The 24463-nt window shown below is 47.1% G+C and overlaps 1 protein-coding gene across 3 annotated transcripts in view; it reads left to right on the plus strand.

The window, feature by feature from the left end:
• The first annotated feature begins 707 nt into the window (after window positions 1–707).
• Window positions 708–24463, plus strand: part of tenm1 (teneurin transmembrane protein 1) — a 1545585-nt gene continuing 1521829 nt past the window's right edge. For all 3 annotated transcript variants that reach the window (XM_072505612.1, XM_072505613.1, XM_072505614.1), the window contains exon 1: window positions 708–971. The gene's annotated coding sequence lies outside the window, so the exon portion shown is untranslated. The remainder of the gene's footprint in view (window positions 972–24463) is intronic.

The following is a 24463-nucleotide window of genomic DNA, read 5'->3' on the forward strand; positions in this document are numbered from 1 at the left end:
ACAGTTCAAATTATATATTTTCTGGGCAGCATAGTTGACTGGTATTGCATGAACAATTACCATGATTTTAAAGGTGTACTTACCCTGTTAATTATCAATCCTACCCTTCTGTAGTCTTTAATGTGCGAATCCGTAAGTTCTTAAAAATAACACAGAGGCTAAAGGTGTGTTTTCATTTCTGCAAAGAAAATGGTGGAGTGGTATAAATGGGCCAGCAAGTTCTGGAGAATTGAAACTCAATGTGTATCTCATAATCCCCTGAATTTGCCTGCTGATTTAACATTAACAATAGTGTACATTAACACAATGCTGGTTTTCCAGGGAGATTTGGACCCCCTTCAGATTTTCAACATCTGTGGGCGTTTATTTTTATCTCCCAAAAGATATCAGTGCCTAAAATACCTGTGTATTTCATTTTAACATCAAAACCAAGCTCAGAAGATTGAGTGACAATTCCTTCAATTTTTAAAATATATTTTTCTGGCTCATATTTTTCACAGGACATTAATAGTTTGCGAAAAACTGTTATGCGTAGCCCACATTTAATATAAAAAAATATTATTTAAGTGATGCTATTGCTGCGCAAGAATGTGGAGTCTTGTTGTCTTGTCTCCCCCTGCAGTAGTAGCTATGTATGGTACATTCCAGTGATGTTAATATGTGTGTGCTTCTGTGCCTGCTTACAGTAGAAGCAGTTGGGGATTGGCAGTTATCTCCTGTCATTTAGGTAGCAAGAGTGTGAGGAGTCTGTAGTGTTCAGCTGATTGCCTGGCATCCACAAAGGGATTAGCTAATGCTCATCAGAAACCTGACAAACAAGCGGAGCTTGGTACAATTCAGCTAGTTCTCACATCAGGAATCTGCTGGATATGTTGAAAGAAGCTGAAAGTGGATTTATTTCATCTTCTGTAGAGTGTATTTTGGAGAGATGGCATGGCCCGAACCTCTCAGCATGGCAAGACTTCAGTCTGGTAATGTGAACCGGTGGGCTTGTGAATAAGATTGAATGTGTGTGTTTGTGAATGTGGATGTTCAATTCCATTGTGTGCTTTTGAAAAAAAAAGAAAGCCTGCTAATGTGTGACAGTAATAGAAGCTCTTCACCCGGAGTATGAACACTGTTCGAGACTGCATCCACATCGCGGTTCAGAATTTGTCAGCCTGCCAAATTTAGACTGTTGGGCCATGAATGAGTCCCAAGATCAATTGAAATAGCAATTGTGTACCTGCTAGTTCAAGGGTACAGCGTAGCTGCTTGTGGTCTGCATCCCAGCTTCTAATGCTGTGAGTACATTGCCCTCAGTTTGGAATGGATAGGAATGTATGTGATGCACTGTCCATCATTATTACACTGACTGACTTCTCAGGCATTCTGGCAATTGTCTGGAGAAGAATGGACACTTTCTATAATCTTTGCAGGGATCATTCAACTCCTGCTTGATAACTGTTGGAACAATCCTTTTGTTGTGTTTTCGTAGAGTGGCTGATTTCTCTTTTAAGGTAACTATTCCGTGCTCTGTGTAATTTTAAAATAACACTGCAGACACCCAAGGCGGAATTGCAGTTTGTGGTTTGTCAAAATCATGTCCCCCACTCTCAAGAAAACAAATATTGTTTTAATATTAAATAGTGCTGATGTTCACAGCTGACCACTGCCCTTTGGCATGGTCCCCTTATTTTCTGTGCAGCTGCATTGAAGTTCATTAAATAAAAGTCAGTACCCTGAATCTGTTGCCAAGAGAAATTTTGTTTTCTTCCTGTCAAGAGAAGGGTCACTTCAGTTTGTCTTCTATTTTGTAAAAGGAATGTCTATTTTACTTGTTAGTTGACTCGTGGAAATGTGTGGATTGAAAGATGATTTCTTAGATTCAACTTCAGTAGCACAATTTAATTGTACAGAAAAATATAGAGGAATTTCATGCATTTCTGTAACATGGTCGTCAATGACAGTATGATCAGCACATGGTCCTGGTAGATTCTGAAAAGAAAATAGTTGAGACTGAATTTATAGCAAGTAAATATATTTCACAAAGTACTGACCTCTAGTATTGGTCATTTGGGTTTCTAATAAAGCATGCACAGTCTTATTCTGGATTTAATATGGATTAAAATGATTAATTGATGTATGCATCCATTTTACACGTCATTTTACTGCAAATGTTCCGTCTAACTCCAATCTGCAATTGGCGCCTCGAATGAAAAGGTCCAGACAGCTAAAACTAGACAGGCAGCATTCTCTCCTGGTCCACACACAAGTCTCAATTAGGCATAAAAATTGCCAAACTGGGCTTTCTGTTCTGTCATGTGAAAAGCAACTTCAAACATGACTTCACCCTGAGGCAGCTGAGGTGGACTCCCAACACAGTGGCCAGGAGTTTGATTATCAAGCCAGGTAATCATTGAAACTCGCCTGTCTCACTCAAATGTTTTTTTCTCTCAACCATTCCACTAGAGGGAGTTCGATACACAAGTAAGTTTATCTATTTCAGGGAGTGGGGATGAGGGGAAGGGAAAATCAGACATTGTCGCCTGATGCTCGCATTTGTGAACAGAGGTTTCAGAATTAATGCTATGAGTTTACCATCAAAAAGATTAATCAAATTATATTGAGCATTTTTTATTCAGTGCATAATAAGTGATTGCTTCAATTGACAAATTTGTCTTTGGGATAATCAGAATGTCATTGAGGGAAGTTGTGAAAAAAAAGTTGATGCCATCAACCATACCAAAGCAGACAAATATCGACAAGTGCAAAGAGAGCAAATGAGTTAAAAAGCAAACAATTTCATAAATCTGCCAATACTTAGCAGAATGTGAAGCTTTCATCATGTTCATTGGAAGAGCTAACAATTGAGCTTTTGATCAGGATTAGCGTGGACATTATATTAAAGTACATGTACGGTCTTTTGGCAAGGATCAAGCCCGAGATCAGGTGTAATGCCCGTTCTTGTCAGTTCAGATCTGAATGAATCTCTTGCAGGGACCAGGAATTGGAGTCAATCTGAATCAGAAATGGTTTTTGGAGCAACAAGGAGATGAATTAAGGGCTTTGCCCTGTCCGCTCTGCGCATTGGCTTTAGAACTCTGAGAAAGGAACACACTTTTTTTTTGAATTCTTTGGATTTATTGTGGAAAGTTATCATTTGGGCAACTCTTTTGTCTTGTTAGATCATTTGCCAGTTGGTGCTGGGGTGGAGGTATTTGCTCATTCTGACCAGTTGATACTGCTCAGCTTCACAATTCGAGCCCTCTGAACATTTCCTGCAGACAACTTATTCAGTGCATTTTCCTTTACAGCCACAGCACAGTGACTTTTGGTTGCGATCAGCATAGCCATGCAAATATAAAAGGAAAATGACTTAACCTGTACTATGGGGGGGGGGGGGGTGATTCTGTGTCATCATATTGATCCATATTCAATAACAAAACATTATTTTTATGTTTTCTTTCCTGTGCAACAACTGTCTGAGGAGAAGTTTTTTTGGGGGGGAACTGAGACAGGATTAGTGTCTTTATCTTCCTGGATCATATTCCCAGCAGCTAGCTCAGCTTTTTTCTCAATGCTGAAATGGATGTCAAGCCCCCTCTTCCCCACCCTCCCGAATCATCCTGATAATCACAAAATTAACACAGCAGATTAACATAATGAATGTTTTGAGATTCATATGCCTCCTCTGCCGACAGCCAGCTGAGGTGGTTGAGAAATGAGATGCTGTTCGTACAGAAGAAAGCACTGTGGGAATTCAGTTAATGGCTGGTGAACTGTAATCTCATCTCCTTTCAGATCCACAACATTGTCAGAAACTAATAGTGCATTCTTAATGATGAATTTATGGGCACGGAATATAAAATAATTCCCAGCGCTATTGCTGCTGCACATATGATATCGAAAGAAAAATTTCCCATTTGAAACCTGCACATCAAAAGATGCAAAGATTAAAATATACATATCTGTACATGGGCTCTTGACAGAGTTGTTTCTGAGGGCATGTTCTTTTTCGAATTACCGAAAAAAACGACGAGATTCCTTTTCCCATCCAGTGTCCAAGGATGGTATGACGATAATTTGGATTTTTAATCATAAATCAATTAAAATTAAATTACACTGAAAGCTCTGTATATTAACAACAACATTTTTTCAGCGAAATTTAATGAGATTTTCAAATTGCCGTGTTGAAGATCTTAGTTACCACTGTAAGACATCATTTATAACCTTATAGAATTTATGTTTTAATGGGTCCCACAATTATTTGTTTTAAATGCACACACAAATCCTCTGGAAACCAGCTGGATATTTCGAGAATGGAAAACTGGAATTGGGAAATTTGGACCGTGTTTACTTATTTATTCTGTCACGGCTGTCTTTCGCCCTTTATCATTGTTCAAGGAGACATGTTGTGCAGGAGACTTATTAGTCGGGATAACAACCCAGGAAACTTGTCGAACTAACAGCCTCAGGGTATTGTTTTCAGTGACTCAAATGCAGCTCCACCGTGTGCCCCTTTAGTCCTTATTATGGATTTGAATGAAGATCAAATTCCCTGGGTGGAATTTTCCCCCCAAAATGGCAAAGTGTCTGGTTCTGACTGAAAGCTGATGTGTTTCTCTCCAGAAACACAGCCACGTTTCTGACCGGATCTTCTGACACTCTGTCAAAAAAAAAAACAGGTTTGCACCGTCACTCTGGGGAGGTGGGGCCTGATAGAACCCAGAACCGGCCAGCCGGACACAAGAGATTAGGGCATCTGCGAGATTGATGAACTCCCTCTCATTCCACCCCACAGCCATGGAGGATGCCCCACCCACAAGCTTCATGGTGACCCCCCACCACGGGTGTTCCACTGGGCACTCTTCCCGCCCTCACTGCCTCAAATGTTCGTCGCGCACACCTCTCTCCCCCCCACCACACAAAAGCGGAAGCCCTCCCTCCCCAGTGGAAAAGGGTTTGCACCCCGGCACTGCCAGAGTGCTGGGAGCACTGCCCAGCCTCGGTCCTCAACCCTGGAGTCTCCAAGCACTTCTGCATGCTTGGCGTGGTCAGCACGACTGGTCTTCGTTTTGAAAAACCAGTAGTGATTTTTACTGGTGTGATGTCACGCCGCTGAGGAGGCAGTTCATAGGAGGGTCACCCAATTGATTCTGGGGATGAAAGGGTTGATTCATGAGGAGAGATTAAACAGTTTGGGCTTATACGCGTTGGAGTTTAGAAGGATGAGAGGGGCTCCGATCGCGGTATATAAAATACTGAAAGGGATTGATAAAGTAAATGTAGACCAAATGTCCCCCCTTGTAGGGCAATCTAGAATGAGAGGTCACAGATATTGTTTGAGTTGAAGTAGATTTAGAACTGAGATGAGGAGGAAATATTTCTCGCAGAGCGTGGTGAATTTGTGGAGCTCACTACCCTATAGTGTGGTGGAATCTGAGTCATTAAATGATTCCAAGAAGGAGATATATATATTTCTGATTTTCAAAATGAGTTAAAGGGATATGGGGAACAGGTAGTGAGGTGGATTTAAGACCAGGAAGAGATCTGGTTGAATGGCGGAGCAGGCTTGAAGGGCTGAATTTGTTACTTCTGCTGCTAATTCCTCTGAGGCTAAAAGGTATGGTGTAAAGCCGTCTACGGATATTAAAATACACCCAAATTATTTTTCATACATTTAGAGTATCCAATTCTATTTTTTCCAATTAAGGAGCAATTTAGCATGGCCAATCCACCTAACCTGCAGATCTTTGCGTTATGGGGATGAAACCCAGGCAGACACGGGGAGAATGTGCAAACCCCACACAGACAGTGACCTGGGGCTGGGATCGATCCCAGGTCCCCGGCGCTGTGAGGCAGCAGTGCTAACCACTGCACCGCCCCCAAATACACGCAAATTAATGAAAATTAGCTTCATGCGCTTTTCGGGTGTGAACCTGATCATGTCGCCGGGGTGGGGCGGAGAAGAACTCAAACCGAGATCCCCCGACGCAAATCCCATTATGGCCCTCTCCCAAGATTTAGGGCGGGATTCTCTGACCCCGGCCGGGTCAGAGAATCGCCGGGGGGCGCGATTCATCGACGCCGCCCCAATGCCGTTCCGCTGATTCTCCAGTCACCAGAGAATTGGCGCCAGCGCGTTCGATGATTCTCCGCGCGGGATGGGCCAAGTGGCCGCCGAGATAGGCTGAATCCCGCCAGTGCCGTTCACATCAGGTCCTACCCAGCGGGACCTCGGTGTCCATCCTGCGGGGGGCGGCTGGTGGGGGGGGGGGGGGCGGGGGAGGGGGTGTCTGACCCCGTCGGGGGGGGCTCCACCATGGCCTGGCCCGTGATTGGGGCCTACTCCTTGTGGGGGCCTCTTTTACTCCGTGCCGGGCCCCTGTAGCTCTACACCATGTTGCGTTGGGGCCGGCTCAGAGTTCATGCCGGTCACAGCGCACATGTGCGAATTCACGCCGGTCGCAGCGCGCCAGCACAGACCCGTGACGCCCAATTAATGCCGGTATCGGCAGCTGGAGCTGCGTGAGTCGCTCTCGTCCCGTACTGGCCCCCTGTAGGGTGCAGGATCGCTGATCCGGGGGGCCTATTGAAGCATCGTAAACGCAACGGCGTTTATGACGGCATCAACACTTAGCCTCAGAATCAGGGAATCCCACACTTAGTGACCATGATAGGATTTCCACCGGCAGCAAATGGATGCAAAAAACCGCACCCTCTATCCTCCCAGTAACTCATGAATGTTTGATTACAATCTGGGTAGTTTCTGAACTGCAATCAATTATTTGTTTAGGATCTGAGACCATCATCTTTCCTTTCAAGTATGTTCTTGGTGTGCTTATTCTACTGTGTATCAAACTAACCTATTGGATGTGCTATAATTCTGAGGTTTTATGAAAACTGGGTGGGATTCTCCGACCCCTTGCTGGGTCAGAGAATCCCCGGGGTGGGGGGTGGGGGGGGGTGAATCCCGCCCCGCCATTCCAACATCGGCTGCCGTGTTCTCCAGCGCCGATTTTCGGGCGGGGGCGGGGTTTACGCCACGCCAGTCGGGGGCCGATGGCAGCGGCATCCCCGGCAATTCTCTGGGCCCTGATTGGGCGAGCGGCCGTCAGTTCCTGGCCAGCTCCACCGGCGTGAAATGGACATGGTCCCACACGGCGGGACCTGGCTGGTAGGCCGTCTAGTGGAGTCCTCTGGGAGGTGTGGGGGGACCCAGCCCCAGGGTGGCGCCACAAGGTGGCCTGGCCCGCGATTGGTGCCCACCGATCTGCGGGCGGGCCTGTGCCGTGGGGGCACCCTTCCTTCTGCACCAGCCTCTGCATGGCTCCGCCATGGCCGGCACGGAGAAGAACCCCCCAGCGCATGCGCAGAAACACACTGGCGTTTCTGCACATGCGCCAACTCGTGCCAGCCCTTCGGCACCGTTTGGCACACCGCCGACCCCTCCGGCGCCGGCCTAGCCCCCGGAAGTGCGGAGGATTCCGCAACTTCCAGTTGGCCCGATGCCGGAGTGGGTCGCGCCGTTCTTAGCGCCAGCGTCGGGCCATCCCGCCAATTGCGGGAGAATCCCTTCCACAGACTCTTAAAGATATTGGGCGGGATTCTCCCCTAACCGGCGGGGCGGGCCGTACCGGCACAGAAGAGTGGTGTGAACCACTCTGGCGTTGGACCGGCAGGAAGGTGCGGAATCCTCCGCACCTTCAGGGGCCAGGCCAGCGCCGGCGGGGTTGGCGCCGCACCAGCCCGCGCCAGCCGAAGGGCCTCCACCGGCTGGCGCAAGTTGGTGCATGCGCGGGAGGGCCCAGCGTATGCGCAGGGGGGTTCTTCTCCGCGTCGGCCATGTATCGGTGGGCCCCGATCGCGGGCCAAGCCACAGTGCCCCCCCCCCCCCCCCGGGGCTGGATCCCCCCACGCCCTCCCCGAGGACTTCGCAGGCCGCCCACAGAGCAAGATTCTGCCAGTACGGGCCTGGTGTAATATACGCCGGCGGGACTGGCCGAAAATGGGTAGCCACTCGGCCCATCGCGGGGCAGAGAATCGCCGGGTGGGCTGCTGCCCATGGCCCCCGACCGGCGCGACGCAATTCCCGCCCCCGCCGAAAAACCGGCGGTGGAAAATCCGGCAGCCAACGGTGGGGCGGGATTCACGCCCCCCCCCCCCCCCCCCCCCCGCCGTTTCTCCAGCCCGCCGGGGGATCGGAGAATCCCGCCCATTCTTTAAGAATTTTAAGAATGTATCCACTTGTATTCATAAAGGTTTTAGTCAAAAGCTGAAAAGTTCTCTTGACTTTAATAATTGTGACTAAATGTTTGAAACATATCTGAAAAGTTGTGTTTCCCTTACAACGTTATGTGGCTGAATTCTCCGCAGCCCCGCGCTGAAATCGCGACAGGTGCTTGGGGGGAGAATCCACTTTCATGCCGTAATTGGGCCCAGCGCCGGTTCGGCAATTCTCCGGGACACGGAAATCAGCGTGACCACGTAGTACGCCGCGCCGCCAGAGGGCCATGGCCAGAGGCCCGCCCAGCAATCCTCCGCTCCCAACTGGCCGAGTTCCCGATGGCATGGAACTAACCACCTGTTGACGGTCGGGATGCTGGCGTCGGCGACTGCAGAATCAGTCCACACCCGCCCTGGTCGGGAGCGAGAGGTTTGGAGACCGGGCGTCCCTTATAGGCGGTCGGTGGATTAGATCTGGGGAGTCAGATTCTCGGGCGCACGGCCGATCGGGGGGGGTCTCATTTTTCTGTCTGCTCCGCAGTCCGAGTCCAGCATGGAGTTTGGTGTGTCCGCTGGAGGCCGCCGCCGTGCGCATGCGTGAACTCCAAACCAGAAGTGTAGGGGCCTGTATCCGCAGCTAAAGCTGCGAGATTTACTCTGGCTGTCTGCCAGCCCCCAGCAGGGCACTGAATTAAATCTCCAATATTCTCCAAGAATGGGGCTATGTCCTCACGCCCACAGAAAGACGTCTGTGAATCACTCTGGGCGACCTGGAGTAAGTCCAGGGTGATTCTGCGATTTGCAGGGGGCTAGCAGGGCCCCGGAGTAGTCCTCGTAGCTCCGGCTCCCGATACGGCGGAGTGACAGCAAGAAGATGGGGCCCCCCCCAGATCACGCGTGCCCGCAGATAGGTGGCCCCATATCAATAGGCTGGCTGTCCTGGAGGCTCCCCTGGTGAATGATCCCCCCGACCCCCCCCCCCCCCACCATGATGGCCACGGACTGAGTCTGCTGCCGCCACGCCGAGTGCCCGCCGGGTGGAACCATGAGAAAACACGCCGGCGGGAACTCGGCCAGCTGCACTGGGAGAATCGCCGCGAGGGACTTTTTCAATGGTCCCGACCGGCGCTGCATCGACCGCGTGTGCCCAAGTGGCGGCTATTGTCCGCGGACCGGAGAATCGCAGGAGCGGCGTCTGACCCGATCGCGGGTCTGATGCCCATTCTCCGCCCCCGTGCCGCGGGTGATTTTGCCGCAGAGGCTCGGAGAATCCCGTCCATAGTCTCATTTTGGGAGAATCCAGCCCATGGTCTTTAAAAACTCTTGGAAGCTTCAGAATATACTTCAGGAAAAAAATCTGTTTGCATTACTCTAATTAGTTATTTTTGAATGTACTGCATTGCATCTGATTAATCATCCGTCAATCAAATCTAGGGTTGCTGAATAATTGTTTAAATTTCAATGCTTAGCGCACAACCTGAAATTTGTACTGAATAAATCTAATGGTTGTATAGTCACTATATTGGAATTATTTAGCCCTCGGAGTATTTGTTGATATGCAGCTAGCCATAGTGGTAAATTATTTGTGACACATAATAATTCCTAACCGTGTAATAGTTTTACTGTTAATACTTAGAAGAGAAAGATGAATTAGCAAACAACAATGAAGAACATGTTTGATAAGCCGACTTAACTGTTCAGTATTTGAACTTAAGTTCATACCGTAAGTGTATACCTTCTGGAGCTCAATGTTCTGGCAATTCCCTTTCGTTCCTCTTCATTGTGCTTCATCAAAATACTGAGCTTCTGCAATGGAAAATGAAGAATTAATTTGTGAAATGGAATCCAAACTTTTCAGAAGGATTATTGGGGAGAAAAGGCTTTTGGGATCTTGTGTGCATTTCAAATGAGGGATCGCAGTGCTGTGCAATGAAATGAGTTTCTCCTTTATATGACCAGTTTCTATCTCAAAGGGATCCAAAGCAATATGCACAAATGTTAACTAAAGCTCACTTTGCATTGTCGACCTTAGTCCTGGAAGGGCCCCCCTAACTGAACATTTACATTTGTCACATTCGCCGTACTTTCGGACTCTGAACAAAGAGATTTGGCCCCAATATCACCTATGGTTTCACTGGTACTAATGTCGTTTTAGTCCCAATGTGATCTCTACACTGTATGGTCACACTTCCAGAAGAATGTGCGCCGGGAGTGAATGTGTAGGTGGGGATGGAAGTTGGTGAGGGTGGGGATGGTATAGGGTGAGGGTGATATGGGGGTGAGGGTGGTGTGGGGGTGAGGGTGGTGTTGTGGTGGTGTTGGGGGTGGTTTGACACACGTCACGGGGAACTGCAACTCACCAGGGTCTCGCTTCCTCGCCCGAGGTCGAACTTAATCCTGGCACCCTCTCTTTCCTCCAGGCCGCTGACCAGGTCTAGGGCCCACTGCCCTGCCGTGGTTAGGGGTTGCAAGTCTGGTGATCCCTCTCGTGTCTTCCCCCGTGCCCGGTGGTTGTGGTTGGTCTTCTCCTGGGGGGTCAGGAATCAGAAAACGACAGTGCCGGCATGTGGTGCAGGTTGGGGGTTCAGCTGTCCTCCAGATGGGGGGGGGGGGGGGTGTTGGGTTACGGATGTGTGGGGCGGACTGGTGCCAGGGGCACTACTGCCTACTCACCCTGGCCACCTGAGAAGGCTGTGTAGTTTTTTTTCAGCCCTGCTATCCGGTCCGGACGGTGTTGCCCATGGAGTCCACGGCCTCTGCCACCTTTGGCCGGCATGGCGAATGGCAGCAGCTGGCAGTCTCCTTCCTAGACTGGGGTACAGAGTCATCCACCTCTCCTCCACGGTGTCTAGGAGGGTCTCAAGCTCTGCGTCCGTAAAACGTGGGGCCGTGCATCTTATTGCCACCTTGCTGGCTAGGATGGGGTGTGTAGGGAGTGAAGTGTGTAAATGCGGCTGCTGCTTGTCAGCCTCCTGAGTGTCAAACACGAAACTGGTGAATCCCGCACAGTTTCTGATTGGAATTGTTTGTGTTCCACGTGACGCTGGTACTAGCCGCTTAATAGTAGCATAATCAGTCCAGGTGCGGCGGCGGATTTGCTGCCCTAGAAGTTCATGAGTTCTGCTAAGTTGCGGCAACACTTAGTCTCAGAAACTGACAATCCCGCCCCTTGCCTTTTTCAATGTTAATGGTCAAGCCAAAAGTTCTTCCTTGTTTTAGAAATGTTAAAGTTATTAAATAATATAGATAAAGTAAACCCAGATTAAAATAGCCTACCAAATAGTATAAGCAAAAGCATGGAGTGTTTTCAAAGTACCATTCGACACCAAGATGGGAGAGTTAATGCCCAAAACTTTGAACATCGGTGGATTGAACATTTTTAATTCCCATCCTTGACATGTTGTTTGGATGGAAAAAGAAACTGATGGAAAAACAGAAAAGTGTTGGAACTACTCAGCAAGTCTGGCAAGCATCAGTGAGAGCGAAACAGGGCATGAAATTCTCCACATTGCGTCGCTGCAAACGCATCGGGCGGGACTCTCCGTCCTGCCGCATCTGTTTTCTGGTGCGGCGCACCGCTACTGGCAGCTTAATTCTCCATCCCACCAACCGGCCAATGGGGTTTCCCATTGTGGGCACCCCAATGCCGTTGGGAAATCCGCTGGCGTGAGTGCGCTGCCGGCAAAATGGAGGAACCCGCCAGTGGAGAATCCAGCCCTTAGTCTCCCAAGTGGGGAATTTCTCCCAGGATTAATGGTCTGAATTTTCACCCTTGCGTGGGGGACACCATAGGATGAATTCCAAGCCCTGAAGCCTCTGAGTTTCTGTCCAGGGCTGGCAGGTTAGGGGGATGGAGTGGGTAGGGGAGGGTTGCATGTTTAGTTCGAGACGTGGCAGGTGGCCCTGGGAGTAGAGTAAAAGCAGAAGTGGACCCAGAGAGGATTTGGTAACTCGATCGGGTATGAAAAGAAAGCTGTCAGGAAAGTTCTTTTGTGAGCAAGGAAATAGATGGTTCAGTGTTGGCTCGTTGGAGAAGTCAACCACATTTCTGTGGGCCTGGAGTTACATGTCGGTCAGACCAGGTAAGGATGGCATGGCAGATTTCCTTTTGTGAACCAGATGGTTCACTATGATTTGACAATGATTTTATGGCCATCATTAGACTTCTAAGTCTAGATTTCCATTCAATTGAAATTCCACCATCTGCTGTGGCGAGATTGGACCCAGGTCCCCAGACTCGATTACAAGTCCAATGACAATATCACTACACCACTACCATATTCAAGGTGCTAGTGTTGTGACTTCACCCTGTGCAATTTGCATTATCTACACTTTTGCTGGCCAATACATTCATATTAGCAGGTATTGGATGTGAAGTCATAACTCTTCCTGGCACTCACAGTATTGTGGGTATGGTTTGAGGTGGCAGATTTGGCACTTCATTGGCAGCTATTGGTGGTAATGGGAAAGGTGTAGGTTGTGAAGGACTTCACCTGTAGTGTGTTCGCAATAACTTTCTGCACATAATCGACCCTGGCTCCATAACCATGCCTACTAGCTGTTCTGCCATTGTCAACCTCCTCATCAGATTCCAAAGAATAGACAGGAGCCTCCTCCTCCTCCCTATCTTCCTCAGCATCCTCCTCGTCAGATATTGAAGCTCTGGCCATGGCATCTTCCTCTTCTGCTTGTATGCCCCTCTGTTGCACAATGGTGTGCAGCATGCACCACGCCACTGAAATTCTGTATACCCATGCGGGGGGGATACTTCAAAGCTCCACCTGAGTGGTCAACGCACCTGAAATGCATTTTGAGAATGCCATGAGCCTACTGTGTTGCACTCTGTGACCTCATGTGCCCTCTGTGACCTCATTACTTTTGGGCGAATTTGCAGATGCCAAAAAAGGGGTCATCAGCCCTTTTTCTCTCCCATAAGCCAATCAGAGATCTGTTAAAGTGGATGAAGAAACTGAGGGAGTTGGGAAATGCTCAGTATGAAGGGGTCATGGCAGCTACCTGGGAACTTGCAACATACTTGAAAGAAAATCTCGTTGCAGTCACAAACTACCCAGACATTGAGTGAGTGGAAGGACGTGCAGTTCCGAAAGGTGTCCAATTGATGATTTGGAACCTTCACGATGATGTGGGAATTGATTGTTCCCTGCACTTGAGTGAAGTCTCAAAGCCATGGCTCTCTGTGTCTGACGTTTCAAATCAACAGAGAAAACAATGTGCTCCCCCAGAAGAGCAAGCAAGATATCTGTTACTGCCTTGATTCATCTGTGTGCGGCAGACTGAGGTATTCCAGAGAGGTCTCCTGCAGAGCCCTGGAAAGAGACTGATACATAAAAATTTAGAGCCATGGTAACCATTATAGCTACCAGCAGGGCAGGTGGATCGACAGATTGTGGTTCAAGCTGTTGCTGAATCATGTCAATTATGCCGATGACCAATTCTCGGCTTAACCCCAGTTTAACCTTCAGCATAGCTTTGCAGCCATCTTGAGGTATGATCTATGAGGTTGGTACCGTGGGGCAGCACGGTAGCATTGTGGATAGCACAATTGCTTCACAGCTCCAGGGTCCCAGGTTCGATTCCGGCTTGGGTCACTGTCTGTGCGGAGTCTGCACATCCTCCCCGTGTGTGCGTGGGTTTCCTCCGGGTGCTCCTGTTTCCTCCCACAGTCCAAAGATGTGCAGGTTAGGTGGATTGGCCATGATAAATTGCCCTTAGTGTCCAAAATTGCCCTTGGTGTTGGGTGGGGTTGCTGGGTTATGGGGATAGGGTGGAGGTGTTAACCTTGGGTAGGGTGCTCTTTCCAAGAGCCGGTGCAGACTCGATGGGCTGAATGGCCTCCTTCTGCGCTGTAAAATTCTATTCTATTCTATTTCCGCAGGATAAACCTGGTTGTCGTTCTCCATCTTCTCCTTCCTGGTGCATGTGATGCTGCCTCTACCTCTTGCCCTGGTGCCTCCCTCTGGCCTCAGGTGGTCATCTTCCCTTTCCTCTGTGGCATCAATATGTGAAGGTGCCGTTCCCATGTTGATTTTTCTTTGGCACGATGCTCCCTTTGATGCCCTCTTTTGTTCCTGCTGCCCGTTCCTGAATCATTGGGGGCAAAGAATTTTGCCCTGCCAAGAGCAATTGCCCCAGCATTCCATTGCCTTGGGTTAAAGCCCACTTGAGAATGTTTTTTGACCACTTAAATGCATTTTCCAAAGGAAGTCCTGCAGCTCTCCAGAAGGGTACAAACCAACTAATAATAATTGCTCATTGTCACTAGTAGGCTTCAAAGAAGTTATTGTGACAAGCCCCTAGTTGCCACATTCTGGCACCTGTTCGGGGAGGCTGGTATGGGAATTGAACCCACGCTGCTGCCTTGTTCTGCATTACAAGCCAGCTGTTTAGTTCACTGTGCTAAACCAGCTAAACTCCGCAAAGTTTCAACCTGCTCCTCCCAGGTCTAATCCGCAGAAGTTATACATCCCACTCCCAGCTGAAGGAAATCAGACCTGACAGGAAGCATCTGCAGTTTTGCTGCCTCTGTGAAGCATACAAGTCCAAAATCCCCCATTACAACCTCTGCAAAAATGGTGGGGGCTGGGTTGGGCGTGGCACGTACGATCAACATTACGAGTCAAAAAAGATTTCTGTAGAACGCAAGGAGAAATAAATTGATGCCATTCTAATCATCATAAAACTTGCAGTGCTGCCTGTATAGATTCATCAAAAACTCCAATAGCAAGTTTATATTCTATCATCGTTTTTAATTTCAACTCTGTGGAGGGTTTTTGTCATCTGCAACATGACATTCATCCTCTCCACACTCAATGCCAGCTGCAGTAGTTATTTTTATATCGCAGCACGTCCATGTTAGTGCTGTCAACCTCTTACAGGCAGGTCTCAAGCAACCAAGCACAAAGTAAACAGAAGCAAAATACCTGGGATTCTGTAAATCTGAAATAAGCAAAAGTCATCAACCTGGCTGGCAATTACTGACAATTTATTTTCAGGAATTATTTGCACAGTAGTTCTATAATCATTGGTATCGTCACCGAACGAGTAATCCAGAGGCCCAGAGCAAGATCTGTGGACCCGGGTTCAAATCGCACCACGTCAGATGGTGAAATTTGAATTCAATAAAAATCTGGGGAGGGTTTCTCCGCAAACTGGCGCGATGTCCGCTACCCGGCGCCAAAAACGGCGCGGATCACTCCGGCGTCGAGCCGCCCCAAAGGTGCAGAATTCTCCGAACCTTTAGGGGCCAAGCCCTCACCTTGAGGGGCTAGGCCCGCGCCGGAGTGGTTTCCGCTCCGCCGGCTGGCGGGAAAGGCCTTTGGTGCCATGCCAGCTGGCGCCGAAAGGACTTCGCCGGGCGACGCATGCGCGGGAGCGTCAGCGGGCGCTCATGGCATTCCCACGCATGCGCAGGGGAGGGGGTCTCTTCTGCCTCCGCCATAGTGAAGACCATGGCGAAGGCGGAAGAAAAAGAGTGCCCCCACGGCACAGGCCCGCCCGCGGATTGTTGGGCCCCGATCGCGGGCCAGGCCACCGTGGGGGCACCCCCCGGGGCCAGATCGCCCCGCCTCCCCCCCCCCCCCCCCCCCCAGGACCCTGGAGCCCGCCCGCGCCACCTGCTCCCACCGGTAAGGTAGGTGGTTTAATCCATGCTGGCTGGAGAGAGTTGACAGCGGCGGGACTTCGGCCCATCGCGGGCGCGATTCCCGCCGACCGGCGCGGTGCGATTCCCGCCCCCACCGAATCTCTGGTGGCGGAGAATTCGGGACACGGCGGGGGCAGGATTCACGCCAGCTCCCGGCGATTCTCCGACCCAGTGGGGGGTCAGAGAATCACGCCCCTGGAGTTTAAAGTCGAACAATGACCATGAAATGATTGTGGTAAAAACCCACTAATGTCCTTATTAATGCTCCTACATGTGACTCCAGATTCACAGCAATGTGGTTGACACTCAGTGGAGGGCAGTTAGGAACAGGCAGTAAATGCTGGCCCAGCCAGCAATGCTGACGTCGCATGAAATTAATAAAAGAAAAGAAAAATGATAGCTCACCCTCTAGCGTCTCAATGAGTATACTACATATTTCTCTTCTATTATGATAGACTGCCTGTATATAACTTACAAATTAACTGAACCCTTTTTAAAGCATAATGCACAAACTGCTAAATAAAATTGTTTTCCAGTTACAAAGGGGATCTGAGTCCCTTAAAAGTAAAATGAGAAAATTATGCTTCTTCTGTGACTGTTGTATGTTATCCCTTCTCACGCTCTACAATTTCTTTGCAACCTTTGATACAGTTCTTTACACTAGTCTCCTCTCTTACCTCACATCTGTTGTCCAATTTGGTGAGATTGTCCCTGTTTGGTCCCATTAATGTATATCCAGTCATAGTCAGAGCATCTCCAGATCTGGCTTATTTTTCCAGCCCTGTACTATTGAACTTCAGAGTCCCCAAAGATTGATCCTTGAATGCCTCCTATTCCTCATCCTGAAGCTATTTGCTCACAACTTAACAACCAGACATGCGATTGAGTTCTACATGCATGCTGGTAACAACAGATTTAATTTCTTTATCTCTCTATAACCCTCTATTGCCTTTGTGTTTGCAGACTGCTAGTGCAACATCCATACTTTGATTTTTCAGCTGAATACGGAAAGCTAAAACATATCACAATTCTTCAAGACACTCTCTACCTTTTGCACCATACTTTAATCTTCTCCCTAGCAACCATCCCAAATCATTCACACTCTTGACATCTTTTCCACTACAAGTGCAGCTTCCAGCACCAAACCCTTTCCATCACAAAGCCTATTCCATCCATGTAACACCACCTGCAGCTGCTTGCACTTCAGCCCATGCTGTTGAATAACTTATACTATTGTGTCTTTGTTACCTCCAGCCTCAACAGTTCCAAGATTTTCCTGGCAAGCTGCCCATCTTCAGTCCCCCATAAACTTCAACACATCCAAAATACTGCTGCCCATAATCATATGTTGCACCAGATCATGCTCAACTACAACCAACCTCTGTCCTTGCTGACCAACATTATCGCCCAGTTGCTCAAGTGCCTGAAATTTAAAATGCTCATCCTTATATTGAAATTCCTTTATGACTTGTTTCCTCTTAGTCTTTATATAACGTCCCTTCCTTGTTTTACAGATAAAGGTGTAATATAAATGTTGATTGTTGTTGCTTGACCTGGATATTGATATTTGCTCCTTCTGGCACTAATATCAATATCTTATTTAGTCTGTATGAAAAGTTGAAAATCTGATGATGCTACTTATTTCCTGAAGTAAGATAGATTAACAGTTGTTGATTGTCAACTCTTTAAGCATTATCGAGATGTGGATCCAGGGGAGTCGTAACAAAGTGTTTATATTGCTGGACTACTAATGCAGCGGTTTAAATTAATGACCCAGAGACAAGGCCCAGAGCTTTCAGTTTCCAGATAGTCCGAAACAAGACATATGACCCAGGATACACATTGGGATCCCATGGAAGTCAAAAGCATCCTGACCACTGTGGATATTGCCCACAAAGTTTCAACTCTCATGGGTAATTCCCTTGCTGCCCAAGACCCTCTGTAAATGTCTCTGACTCTGCTTTAGAATTGGAGACTTCGGACAGTTCCATAGGACATAGCTGAATAGTTACCCAGGGAATGTTGAACAGAAAAATGCTACAGAACTGGCACCTGAATCACCCACACTAACTCTCCCCTGACCTTCAACACCCCCATCCCCTGCCATCCCCATGACTCCCCTAATATCCCTCTGTTCTCTTTCTCCCCGCCACCAACTACGCACCCTGACCCCAACCCCACCGTGAACTGGCCGAAGCCATCCGACAACTACTCTCCCAACGACATGATTACCAGACCTCACTATCCCCCATCCCACCACACCTCTCCCCCACCCAGACATGGCCAGCTACCCCCCCCCCCCACTATACAATTGCACCCCTGCATTACTATTGGTATTGTAATAAAAACATTTAATTTTGTGATAAATGCTTCAAGTTAACACACATAAATATATCAAGGAATAATTTGCAAAAAAATATTTTTTTAAATTACATTTGAAAATATTGCACTAGTTCATGGCAGATTTTGCATTCACTGAGAAGCAAATCAATTTGAGTGCAAACTCAAGGCCAGAAAAGCACTTCTCAAAATGAATACAGTTGTGGGCGCAATTTGTGCATGGACCACCAACGCACCCAAAGGATTTAATTCTCCAGCACTCACATCCCTCAGCTTGGTGAGCACAAAATCTGCCCCTGAATTTCTGACATTTCCCAAACCAGATATCACAATGTCTGAATGAGACAGGCACGTTTTTAATTAGTGCCAAATTATGAGCGGTTTTGTGTTGTTGACAGTGGATACCCAACAGAAGCTAAGTTGAAACTGCCCAAACTCATTTCACACAGTTCCCTTGACAACCATTTGGGAGAGTAAATGTTGATCGCATCTGTTTGAGCTGAATTGAAACGAATGGTCCCAATGGTAAGAGGACAATGCTTAAATAAGGATGGAATGCAGACTTGACATCACTTGCATTTGAGAGATTTAGTGAGGATAGGTAATAATTGTTTTTATTAATTGATATTTCTCAAAAAAAACATGCTCGCCAAAATAGGATGTAAAAAAAGCCTGCTGAAATAAAAGGGTTATTGCCATCTGGCATCATGTTTCCAGTTTATTCATCGGCTAATAAATGCAGGTATTCATACTGACTGGATCAATGCATTCCACTCGGTTACAAGATAATTTCAGATGAAAGGATCTTCTGTCAGGTATATTCTCAGCTTTCTATAATATTAATGTTACCATCTTCCCACGTCATCATCTCTTTGTTTCTCGAATGAATTTGGGCATATTGGTTTAGAGAGAATGGTAATTCAGACGATAAGCTTTAGTATTGTGACGGCATGCATTTTTTTATACTGTCCTTAAATCACCTGAAATTGCAAGTTGAGACACTCAGCGGTTGTAAAACATGTTATATCAACGCAAGTCTTTTTCTTATATCATTCCCATCATTCGCACTAGCGACAACAGACCTATAAGCACCCTGCATAACAAGCTGGTGAGTTGTTTTGCTCAAATTAGAACAAGATATTAGGCCATTAAAATCCACTGGGGTCCTGACAGTAGTGTCTCACCCTGATTTGCACACGTTAATGAAATTCCTGCCCGCAGCCATCCAGACACCTTAGCCACCTGAAGAAAACGGTTCAGCTAAGAAGTGGTGGACAGGAGCTGAGCAGGTGAAGTGTGGAAAATCCTTGCAGAGCTATTTTTGTTGTGTCCTTGCTGAGCGGGATTGTGTTAAAATCTGTTCCCCAGTGGGAAATTTGTTTTTATCCTCCAGCTGGACTTTAGGTAAATACTGCAGTGAAAGACTATTTAACACGTGTAATCCATTTTAATTATTTTGTAAGCGCAAGACAAATAAAGCAGATTTGGAAGAAAACAATACAGTAAAGCAGATAACAACATGTTGCAGCGCAACAGAACCCGAGGAAGGGGGCACCATGTGATATTTGGACAGCAGTTTTCAAGGCATCTTTTCTTGGCTGTTCCAGAAAATTAGTCCATCAGAACATTCCCTGCAGCCACAGCAATTTCCTTCTAAGTCAAGTATTGTCCCAGGTTTATCGGTTATAGTTAGGTTTTGTGATTGGAGACTGAAGTTAACTCAGGACAAAGGAACAACAGTGCTATTTAAATTGTCAAAACATCTCGAGGAGGCATTGACTCTTGTTGGACAACGAATGGCAATAACAATTGGCATTCGCATAGTGCTGTTAATGTAAGAAATGTCCAAAAGCACTTTGGAAGAGAGCAACATAGGAGGGATGTCTGAAAACATTGGGAGGGTGGGGGGGGGGGGGGGGGGCGTGGAATTTTCCATTACTGTTTCCAGGGACTGGGTACTGGGTAATGAACCAGGTGTTAGATTTAGAGGTAGGTGAGCACTTTGGTGATAGTGACCATAATTCAATTACGTTTACTTTAGTGATGGAAAGGAATAGGTATATACCGCAGGGCAAGAGTTATATCTGGGGGAAAGGCAATTATGATGCGATGAGGCAAGACTTAGGATGCTTCAGATGGAGAGGAAAACTGCAGGGGATGAGCACAATGGAAATGTGGAGCTTGTTCAAGGAACAGCTACTGCGTGTCCTTGATAAGTATGTACCTGTCAGGCAGGGAGGAAGTGGTCGAGCAAGGGAACCGTGGTTTACTAAGGCAGTCGAAACACCTGTCAAGAGGAAGAAGGAGGCTTATGTAATGATGAGACACGAAGGTTCAGTAAGGGCGCTCGAGAGTTACAAGTTGGCTAGGAAGGATCTAACGAGAGAGCTAAGAGCCAGGATGGGTCATGAGAAGTCTTTGGCAGGTAGGATCAAGGATAAGCCTAAAGCTTTCTATAGATATGTCAGGAATAAAAGAATGACTAGGGTAAGAGTAGGGCCAGTGAAGGACAGTAGTGGGAAGTTGTGCTTGGAGTCCGAGGAGATAGGAGAGGAGCTAAATGAATATTTTTTGTCAGTATTCACACAGGAAAAAGACAATGTTGTCGAGGAGAATACTGAGGTTCAGGCTACTAGACTAGAAGGGCTTGAGGTTCATAAGGAGGAGGTGTTAACAATTCTGGAAAGGGTGAAAATAGATAAGTCCCCTGGGCTGGATGGGATTTATCCTAGGATTCTCTGGGAAGCTAGGGAGGAGATTGCTGAGCCTTTGGCTTTGATCTTTAAGTCACCTTTGTCAACAGGAATAGTGCCAGAAGACTGGAGGATAGCAAATGTTGTCCCCTTGTTAAGAAGGGGAGTAGAGACAACCCCGGTAACTATAGACCAGTGAGCCTTACTTCTGTTGTGGGCAAAATCTTGGAAAGGTTTATAAGAGATAGGGTGTATAATCATCTGGAAAGGAATAATTTGATTAGACATAGTCAACGCGGTTTCGTGAAGGGTAGGTCGTGCCTCACAAACCTTATTGAGTTCTTTGAGAAGGTGACCAAACAGGTGGATGAGGGTAAAGCAGTTGATGTGGTGTATATGGATTTCAGTAAAGCATTTGATAAGGTTCCCCACGGTAGGCTACTGCAGAAAATATGGAAGCATGGGATTCAGGGAGATTTAGCAGTTTGGATCAGAAATTGGCTAGCTGGAAGAAGACAAAGGGTGGTGGTTGATGGGAAGTGTTCAGACTGGAGTCCAGTTACTAGTGGTGTACAAGGATCTGTTTTGGGGCCACTGCTGTTTGTCATTTTTATAAATGACCTGGAGGAGGGCGTAGAAGGATGGGTGAGTAAATTTGCAGATGACACTAAAGTCGGTGGAGTTGTGGACAGTGCAGAAGGATGTTACAAGTTACAGAGGGACATAGATAAGCTGCAGTGCTGGGCTGAGAGGTGGCAAATGGAGTTTAATGCAGAAAAGTGTGAGGTGATTCATTTTGGAAGGAATAACAGGAAGACAGAGTACTGGGCTAATGGTAAGATTCTTGGCAGTGTGGATGAGCAGAGAGATCTCGATGTCCATGTACATAGATCCCTGAAAGTTGCCACTCAGGTTGAGAGGGTTGTTAATAAGGCATATGGTGTGATAGCTTTTATTGGTAGAGGGATTGAGTTTCGGAGCCATGAGGTCATGTTGCAGCTGTACAAGTCCCCTGCAATACGGCCTCGCCTCTCGTTGGCCTATCTACATACTGTGTCAAGAAACCCTCCTGCACACATTGAATGGGGGCAGGGTGACCAGCTTGCTCCCAGGAGAAGGGTTGACACTTCAATTATTATAAATGTGGCTGCATGTCTTGTTTGTATTCATCATTTAACATATTATCATGGCCATGTTTCTGGAAATCCATCAGCTAAACCAAATACTGGGACTGCTGGATCAGAAATTAATTGCCTTTTTATATACCTCAAAATCTAGAGTGCTTACCTCGTCAACCTTCCTCCCCTGAGGCCTCTGACCACTCTGCATGGAGACCCAGGTACTGGAAAGACCCACTTTGGAACCCCGGGAAAGCCACCTCCCTGTGACTACCCCACTCCTCTGGTCAGGGCCTGGATCCACTGTTGCCTTTTGACTCCTTTAGACTGCTCCTTGCCTGACTTAAAGCCAGGCCTCGCAACCAGACTGACGTCTCGGTGGAGAACCACTTGGCCACATTACATGCACCCTCGAGGATTAAACACTCAGAACATATAGTAGAACCCTGATTTCTTGGGTCCCCTGATATACGCAGCAATACCCCCTTTCCCCACCCCTACCAGTGGATCAGGTAAGTTTTAAATTGGCTCTTCAATCAGTCAGGCATTGCATATACCAAAGAGGTGCTTTGTTACATGAGTAATCACTGTGTCTAATTGCGATTTGATGACAGAGTAGATTTCAGTTCTGTACTTATGCATCTTTCATCTGAATTCTAATTTAGCCCCTCAAACTATTGGGAGAATAATTGTGTCTCTGATAACTATAAGAATCGTATGCAATACGAGTTTCGATATCTTTAATCTGGATTCCTAAATAACAGAAGTATTCACCACAGGAACAACCATTATTTGCCACAAGTCAAAAGTAGATTGAGGTCCACACTCAGAAAAGTCATTACAGTGATTGTTACAGGAAAGGGAAAATTTCACATTGGTACAAGGTATAGTCAATAGGCCTCATGAAGAGGTTCTGAGTCTTGTATGGTTGAACATGAAGGGTGGGATTTTCTAGACCTTCCCGTTGAAGGTGACCTCCTGTGGTGTATTCCCCGGTGCCAGGACTGGTGAGCCACGCAAAATCTCACAAACATCAGCAGGACCGGAAGATCACGCCAGTGGCCAATGGTGAGCTAGCTCCGGAAAACATGCCATGCGGGGTGCAGAAAATCCAATCTTATGTGTTATTTAATAATACATCACTATGTACATATGTATAGGGTAGAACCCAAGCTGTAAGCTAACTCCATGCTTGCTACTACACAGGTCTCTGTCCATTCCACAACTGATCTTAGTTTTAACTTAGCTCTCTCTTTAAATCACTGTGTGGATGGTACTGTTAGTTGCAGTCCCACATTAATCCTTGCTATGGCAGATACCCTTATCCTACACCGTTGAGTGTGATTAGGATAAAGTTTGAAGGAAACAGTCTTTGGTGAAAATGCTTGTTACGGACCCTCAGATTCACATTTTTTTGGAGTAAACTGGAATATTGAGTCAGGAAGCAGCTCAATTTCTTTTAAAGGGCCCTCACCCACCATATTTTTGATCTGGGCAAGAGTGGGATGAAGTTAGGGCCGTTGCCTCTGGAGGCAGGCTCGAGGTGACAATGGAGGCGGGTGGATGGCCAGGTTGGAATGCCTTCCTTTGACTGGGACATCAGCCCAGTTTTAATGATGAAACTTTGGCCATTAAACCCTTACCACACAAAAATGCCCAGCCAACCCACATTCCCCCCTACATGCACCTCTATGTCCCCATAACCTCCACCAGCAATATAAATAGCATTTAGCAACATAAATCAATCTGAAGCCAGATCATAATAGATCTGATCAGTCAGATTTCAACAGAACTTGATTTTCCTGTACAGCCTCTTGCATAGAATCAACCTGATGCCAGAAACTCAAGGAGAATACTGAAGAATTTGAATATTCTCCATCTTTCTCATCTGTAATTCTGTTCCTGGCACTCATCCTCAAAGCTGTCTGGCTGCTCCCTCCAGGTCAGCAACAAAGGCGGCAAGATCTGCTTGGTATTATTTGAAATGTTTGAATTTGATCTTGGCTTCTTCACTTTACCCCTCAAATCCTCTGGGGAACAATGAGGAAGGCTGCCCTTTGAAAACTTCATGGTCTCCTATTTCCACACCAGCAGGAAGTTGAGGGTTTAGAGCTGAAAGATCCCCTTCCCACCTCATACGCAAGTCAATAGCCATCTTGGATAGATAAGCCCCAGAAATCCCAACAATGTGCAAATTCTGGGGAATCAACATTATGGAAATGGATTTTACCAGCCCTTTTGAGACGGCTAAGAGGAAGGAGGGCTTGTAAAATGGCACAGGGATGCGTCAGGATGGGAGTTTGGTGTCTTATGCCACAGGATATTACATCAATGGCCAATTAACCCAATTAATTGGCCAATCATTGGCCATTTTCTGCCCACCACACCATTTTACACAGCCAATGTATGGGGATCTGCCACTGCATGGGGGTAGTACCATA

This window comes from Scyliorhinus torazame, chromosome 5 (assembly GCF_047496885.1).
Source record: "Scyliorhinus torazame isolate Kashiwa2021f chromosome 5, sScyTor2.1, whole genome shotgun sequence".
Taxonomy (NCBI): Eukaryota; Metazoa; Chordata; class Chondrichthyes; order Carcharhiniformes; family Scyliorhinidae; genus Scyliorhinus; species Scyliorhinus torazame.